The sequence below is a fragment of the Pteropus alecto genome, unplaced genomic scaffold, assembly GCF_000325575.1.
Source record: "Pteropus alecto unplaced genomic scaffold, ASM32557v1 scaffold76, whole genome shotgun sequence".
NCBI lineage: Eukaryota > Metazoa > Chordata > Mammalia > Chiroptera > Pteropodidae > Pteropus > Pteropus alecto.
Genome location: NW_006443138.1, coordinates 329,409 through 337,909, shown reverse-complemented (window position 1 = coordinate 337,909; position 8,501 = coordinate 329,409). Strand labels below are relative to the sequence as shown.

The 8,501-nt window shown below is 31.9% G+C and overlaps 1 pseudogene; it reads left to right on the top strand.

Moving 5' to 3' along the window:
* Positions 1-422: 422 nt before the first annotated feature.
* Positions 423-6,134, top strand: LOC112472284 (annotated as a pseudogene).
* The last annotated feature ends 2,367 nt before the right edge of the window (positions 6,135-8,501 follow it).

Sequence of the window (8,501 nt, the reverse complement as noted above, 5' to 3'; positions counted from 1 at the left end):
CTGGACAAATGGGTAATCTCTCATTATCTTAAGGTCAACTGCTTTAGGATTTTTATTATTTTTGCAAAATCCCTTCACAGTAGTACTGTGACAAAATCAAAACTAGTGTTTGATTAAATAAACAGCAGACAGAAAACTTGGGAAGAGGGCATCTTTAAAATCCTTCCTACAAAAAATGGAGGCACAAATACTTAAAAAAAAATAAGTTATATACATATTATGTCAGATGATGATGAGGGCTATGAGAAAAAATTAAGCAAATGGAGTAAAAGAAATACTCATGTAGAAACATATTGTAAGCTTACAGTCTATCGTATGAAACATAAGACATAACCAAGGAGACCTGTCTTCTGGAGATGACACACTAAACATTGAGAATTCTCCTAGAGTTTAAAGCAGAAAATAGTGGGATAAAGCTGAACATGTCAGAGCAAAAGGGTTCTCCCTTCTTGGAAGAGCAGTTTGTGTTTGGGGACACCACTCTTAATTCTTATCAGTGTAATAGTTTAAGAAAAGTAGAAATAGAAGCTGTACCCATCCTCAATTGCATCTTCTTCCCACAAACCTGAATGTGTTGTTTATTATTCTAATATATGTTCTTGTACTGAACATTAAAACAAAAACTATATTTTCAAAACCGTATGAAGACTCACAAAACAGATAAACTCTACAAAAGCATAACATGCAAAATAAACTAAGCTCAAGTTTTTAGCATCCATTTATTCAGACACATATACTCCAAGCTAAAACACAGACCAAGTGACCAAAAATAGTAATTCCACAGAGACATATATTTTAAAAGTGAGACCACTGATCTTCCAACAGCTCCTTATTTTACAAATCAATTCATTCCCTGTGCAAACTATCCTACGACCAGTTCCAGTATCTAAAATGCTATAAATAAACTTCCCTGACTCCTTGTTTTGGGAGCCCTCATTTTTCCACATGGTTTGTAATTTCCTTTGCTGTAGCAAGTTAATAAACCTAACACTAGATTATTACTGATGCTTTTAGGTTGGTGAAGCTTAGCAAGTGGAGTTCCCAGCAAGATCTGGGTAAGTTCCTCTGACGCTGACAGGAAGTTCAACTTTATAATCATGTGCTCATCTGAGATATCTGGAGTCTTCCTTTTCTAAGGACACCCTGCCCATGAGTCTTAAGTAAGCATTCATGCTTAATCTGAGCTTTCAATTATTTCATGGAGTCCTCAGTATTGTTTTCTTCTCTGTCTTGAGAAGAGAGTCCTCCAGACTTTTTGGTCATTGATCAGATTTGTACACATTTTTCTTGTGAGAATCATCAAAGCAAGAAAAATTTGTTTGTCACTAACCATCCTCTCTACCTGTCTATTGTCTATAAGGCTTTATGTCTCTAACGAGGTTCAACAAATGTCTTTCTGCAAGATTGGACGGTAAATATTTTAGGCTCTGTGGGCCAGCCAGTGAACTGCAACTACTCAATTCTGTATTGTAGCATGAAGACAACCACAAATAACATGTAATGCATGCACAAAACTGTGTTCCAATAAAACTTTGTTTACACAAACAGATGTTGGTCTGGATTTAGCCTGCTATCTATAGCTTGCTGACCCCTGGTTTATAAGATGAAGTTCAAAGAGCAGAAGACAGAAAAATTGGCCTTTCAACTTTATTAGAAGCTGAGAATTTCAAAATGCCATGTCACACCAGTGTTCCCTGGGCAACCGTTACATCAAATTACATCAAATTACCTTATAAGTACATTCCTCAGTATTGTCTTTGTATTCAGGAGAATATTAGTATTTAATTCCCTCTGCCAGTGCTGGGGCCTTATTTGGGCCACTAGTCTTTGATGATGACTAGTCTTTGGCCAGGTTCTAAAGACACCTGGTTTCACAACTATAATCCTTACTCACCATTGCAGTTTTTATTAAATTGTTTAAATTTGTATTCCCTCCAGACTAAAAGCCTGCTTCCTTCACATCTCATGTTACAGTCTTAAGTCATGTGCAAATCTCCCTAACTGGCATAAACTTGCCAAAGGCAATTTGGAATTGCAGTGACAGTTAGAGGAACTTTTGATATCAACAAGGTTGTTCATTTAAGAGCCTCTATAAAACAAATATTCAACATTTAAGGGCTGTTACAATCTACTGCAGTTCAGGTTCTAATTGATACATATTTAGAAATGATATAAATTTAAAATGAAAAAGTCAAAAAATCCTTTAAAAAGTACAATTTTAATGGTTTAAATGTTTTGACTTTTCCGTAAAAAATAAACTCCCCTCCACCCCCGCAAAAAAAATCAGCTCTTGTAAAGGCTAGAGGCTAGATAGTAAATATTTTTTCCTGCAAAAATTATTCTAAAATTCAGTGAATTAAGCTAATATCCTCGATCTTGTTTAGAGATAAGAAGAAAAACGTGGGCCTCGAAACTTTTAAACATAATTTAAAGAATATTTTAAAATATGATTTGTAATTAGACAGGGTTTATAATTTATTTTTTAAATTAATTTAATATTTCTGATAAACAAGATTTTTTTAAAAAATAGAGTGACTATTATTGGTTTTAAAACAAATCTTTATGTATTCTTTCTAATTTTATAACAATGTAAACAATATTCTACTTTGTATAAGACTAAGAATTGTATGAGTTTCTTATATATTTTGGATATTAACCCCTTATCGGGTATGTAGGTTTCAAATATTTTCTTGCATTCTGTAGTTTGCCTTTATATTTGATGATCATTTCTTTTGCTATGTAGAAGCTTTTCAGTTTGATATAGTCCCATTTGTTTACTTTTGCTTTTGCTGTTTGTGCTTTTGCTGTCATATCCATGGAATCATTGCTCAGTATTATGTCAAGGAGCATTTTATTTTTGTTTTATTCTAGTTCTATGATTTCAAGTCTTACATTAAAGTCTCTAATCCATTTCAAGGTAATTTTTCTGAGTGGTATAAGATATGGTCTAGTTTTATTCTCTTGCTTATGTATATTCAGTTTTTCTGACACCATTTATTGAACAGACTATATTTTCTCCATTGAGTTTCTGGTTCCCTTGTCAAATATTTGTCAAAGAACAGTGGACCATATTTGCATGGGTTTATTTCTGGGCTCTCAGTTCTGTTCCATTGGTCTATGTGTCTCTTTTTATACCAGTATCATACTTTTTTGATTGCTGTAGCTTTGTAATGTACTTTGAAATCTGGAAGCATACGTCTGCAATTTTGTTCTTTCTCAGATTGCTTTGGCTATTTGAGGTCTTCTATGTTACCATAGAAATTTTAGAATTATTTTTTTCTATTTCTATAAAAAATGTCATTATACTTGATAGCAAAAAAAAATCAGATAACTTGATTTAAAAATGGACAAAAGATCTGAATAGATTTTTTAAAGATATTCAAATGGCCAACAGATACATGAAAAGATTGCCCAACATCACTAATTATCATTAGAATGCAAATCAAAACTACAATGAATATATCACCTTATACCTGTTAAAATGGTTAGCATCGAAAAGACAAGAGATAACAATTGCTGGTGAGGATATGGAGAATAGGGAACACTTATACACTGTTTGAGAAAATATAAATTGGCACAGCCTATATGGAAAACAGTATGGAGTTTTCTCAAAAAATTAAAAATAGAACTGTCATATGATCCAGTAACCCCACTTCTGGGTATATATCCAAAGGAAATTAAATCACTATCTTAAATAGATAGTTGCACTCCCATGTTTATTGAAGCATTATTTACAATAACCAAGACAAGGAAATAATCTAAGTATTCATTGATGGAAGAATGGATAAAGAAAATGTAATATATATAAAATGAAATACTATTTAGCCATAAAAAGGAAGGAAATCTTGCCTCTGGTAACAACATAGATAGGCCTTAAGGCCACGTTAAGTGAAGTAAGTCAAACAGAGAAAGCCAAATACTATATGGTCTCACTTATGTGTGACATCTAAATAAACCAATCTTCTAGAAATAGATAGCAGATTGGTGCTTGCCAGGAATAGTGGTGGAAAGTGGAGAAAATGGGTGAAGGTGGTCAAAAGAATATAAACTTCCACTTATAAGATAAATAAGTTCTGAGTATTTAATGTACACCATGGTGTTTAAAAATTTTTTAAATTTACTAATCATACTATATTTTATATTTGAAAGCTGCTCCGAGAGTAGAACTTAAAATTTCTCACATGCAAAAAAGACATTTTAACATGGTTTAAATTCTAATTTTCTTATTGATTTTATGGATGAAAAAAATATATTTTTCTACAAATTGTTTATTAACAACAAAATATTGTGCCATCTAAGAGAAATTGTAATAAAGGGTATCTTTTAAATGAGTTTATTTTTATAAAATTCTTACCTTATTTAAGCCATAAAGATAGGGGCAGATAGGTAAGCTTAAGTAGTAGTTTCCAGATTCTATTTATCTGTAAGATTTTAAACTAAAATTAACTGATAAATTACATTTATGGAAAATATAATCTGTGCTCATATGTAATATATTATAAAGTAGCCCTCAGGTAAAGAGGACATATGTATGCATTCAGATTACATTATACACTTGTTCATTTTGAATAAATGCAAAAAAAGAGTATATAATGTAGTGGGTGTATATGAAGAAAAATGGATATTTATTGTTTATTTAAGGAAAGAAGAGAGATAAAAAAGACTTTTTATAAAGAAAGAAAGTCTGGTTGTACCAAAATATAAACACAAATAACAAAATACACTTGAAGATATATAGTGAGTGTACAAGGTATGAATGAAATGAATTTTGTGTGACTGGGGTTATAATAAGTGCAAATAATGAGTTAGAAACAATGAAATGTACTTAAAATTTAACAAAATTGGCTAAATTAGTAAGGTTATTCACAAAGAAAAAAAGGTCTTGCGACTCCTTTACTGCAAATTGTTAAGTGTATGATATGCAAACAAAAAGGTATAAGTAGAAATTGAGTTTTCTCTGTTAAATACTAATTACTCTGCCCAAATAACAGTTTCCTTTTGCCACAAGTATTATTTCAAATCTCTGTACTTTTTAAATAGTTGTGAATTACCTTTGAAAAATATTGATTTTTGTAAAAGCTAAAAGTTCCTAATATTATTGTCATTTATTGACAAGTCTATGCATATGTGTATTTTATGTGTTTTAGAATTTTATGTGCATTATTTCCTGCATATTGAATATTAAAACTTATGTTTGGATACCTGTGACTTATGTTTATTTTTTCCCCTGATAATTTTTTTTTTAATTTTTACCTTTTACAAATTTAGGTCCCCAATTCAAAATAGTGAAACTCCTATCTTCTCTAACTAAAATAGCTATATTTCCTAAATGAAATTTTTTACCAGAAAACTATTCTCCTTTAGTTTGTTAGAGGATGGAAAATTAAAATAATTAGGTTCATTTCACATGTTCTAAATTTTAATTTACCAAAAATTAATGTGGCCAAGCTGAGAAACATTTCTGGAGCTTTCAAATGCATGACTAAGTTTGTTCTGGACATCAACACAGTGAGCAAACCAATGGGTAGTGCCACTCAATGGCATATGCGGTAACAACCAAAGAAACTGCAGAAGCCTTCAGCGCTCTATGGGGGAAAACCAGTATCTTGTACTATTGCTTTGGTTGTCCTGGATGTAATTGAGAATAAAGACCTTCAGGGAACTAACACAAGAGTAGGGAATTATTGTACTAAATTACTGAATAAACAGAAAGCTAAACACACTTTGATAGGAGACATCATGGGTGTTGGCTTTTTTATTGGAATTAACTTAGTTAAGAACCATCAGAAAAAGACTCTTGCCACAGTGGTAACATGACACATCATCTACAAGATGAAAGAAAAGTTAGCGGTTTTCAGTGCTGACAGACCTCGTATGAACGTGGTGAAAATGAAACCATCTATGTGCTTCACTGAAGAAGATGCAATGTTTATGGTGGACCAGCTTAATGGGATTTTAATAGTTTTAGAAGAAGCCGTGGGAACCCAATTAAAAGTGTGATCTCTAAGAATACTACATGCACAACAAAGAAACCTAACACAGAACTTTCAGAATTGCTCAGCAACGGCACCACTGACTCCAAAAAAAATCCTAGCAGAAATGGAAATGAATTTTGCACATTCATTGCATTTTAAGACAAGATAAATGTCCAGAGTTATAGCAAATGAGTGAATGGGTCTCTTCTGTTAATAGCTCTACTGTACCACCTAAAGGTAGAATTTTCATTCCGTTTAGATTTGTACATAAAAAGGAAAATATAAACATATATTTATAGATTATAATAAAGGAAAAGATGATGTAAACAAACAAACAAAATAATGTGAGAGTATATTTGGTTCCTCGATTTAGGACAAACGACAAACAAAACAAACCTGACAAATCAAAAAGCATTTCAGTCTCACATTTTTTAAAATCTCTTACTACTTCTCAGTGGTTTGCAAAACCAGATGTAAGATCTATCTTGAGAGTTTAAAGTCAAATATAGATAATACACATATAATCAGACAAATATAAAATTAAGATTATAATAAATGCTTTTAAAATGTGAAAAGTGATAGGTGTCAGAAGATTATATAGTTAGAAATACTTAATTTATTTGAGGAATGTATGTTAGGGGAACTTTGAGAAAATAACATTTGAACTGGTGGTTCTGGAGAACTCAGAGAAAATGTTCCGGGAAGAGAGAACATTTTTAGAGGTACTGTGTAGGGAGGAAATATGGCACCTTCAAATAATTAAAAAGTAACCAATGGGGCCAGAGGGTGCTTTATACTAGAGATATTGGCGAAGTGATATACAGGGGTTGGATTATGTTATGGACTATATTCCCTTTTACAAAGTAATAAGATAGCATTCAAAGATTTTAAGCAGGGGTCTTTATAACAATAAACATAACAATAGTAAAATGGGATATTTGTTGTGCTTTACTATGTGCCAGATATTCCCTTAAGGATTTCCTACCTCATTTAAGAACTATTAATAAACTCAGATTGGTTAATCAAAACTCAGAGAGGCTAAGTAAATTGCTTGTGTAAGTAAGTCATTTGGGATGACCACTTTAAAAAATATATAGCAATATATTTCCAGTTCTCAGAACTTTTGATTCAGTAAGTCCAGGAATGGGCCCAGGAATTTGAATTTTAATAATCTGAGTTCAAATAATTATTTGAATTAATAATTTTAATTATCAGTGATTCCGATAGACTGTCCATGAATCATAATTAGAAAACTATTGAGCATATACTACATAATGCTCCTTATTTCACATATGTATCAATGATCTGCTCCCTTGGGAAATATTCTCAGAATATATCTAGTCTGCTTTTTTCACTTCCAAATTTCTACATTCTGCTTACAAAGATAGGAATATATGAAAAACAGCTGTTTATAAGTCACCAAAGATATTATATATATATCGAGTTAAAACAATGTCAGTAGAATCTTAGTAAATAGTAATCAAGGAGGTGAAGATGATACACAAATTTCATAAGCTGGTTATCTCACCACTCATAAGATATTCATATCAGAAGTATTTGACTATCTGAACTTCCTCTATGACAGAAAAATTCATTTAAGTGCTCAATACAGTCAGAAGAGTGGTCGCCTGATACGGGGTGGGTGTGGGGAAGGGTCGCAAGGTAACTTTCAAAGGTGATGGAAACGTAAACCTTGAGAAAGGTTTTAGTTACACTACGTACACATTTGAATTCAAACTTACACTGAAGGTCTGTATATTTCACTCTACTTATACCTTAATGAAACCAATCAATCAATCAACAGATTAATATTATTACCTGTGACATTATGCCCTATTTCTTGTCCCATCCTTACAGCACCCCTCAACTCCAGTCGGTCGTCTTGTGAAGGAGTCCTTAGGTGTACTGCAGTGCTAGAAAACCTCTGCCCTTATCCATTGTACACAAGCTTGTCCACATCACCACAATAGATCACTTCAATTTACATGTTTTAAGTGAGACTAGCTAACAAAGCAACATTAAGACATTGAGAGTTTGAAATAGGTTTTCATGCATTCTTTAATTGAGCTTATATTTGTTTAAGAACTTCATGAAAATCAGTGAAAGATTGAATGACCCTTCAACAACAAAGGGGCTCAGCTTACCAGTGAACAGAGCAAGTGAGAATGAATAAGGTCAATATTGTGCAGGAGTTTTTGACCAGTTCTGCTGTTTTTAAGGCAAGAAATAAATAATGTGCATATGAATTAGCTTTTCCTCAGAAAAATTTCAAGTCAGTTAAATTACAGAATTCAATCTTAGGGGGCTCAATAGAGGAAAACCAACAAAGGCACTATAAAGCATGAACTGAGTCACTGCAGAAAATGTACTCAAATTATTATCAAATTATATCCAATTTAACTGATTAAAGATAAACTTTTCATTCTAATCTTTGACTTTTAAAATTATTTACTTTGTCATTAAGTATAAAATAGTAAGTGAGTATATATTCTTTATTTAAAGGTCATATAAAATGCAAGATAATAT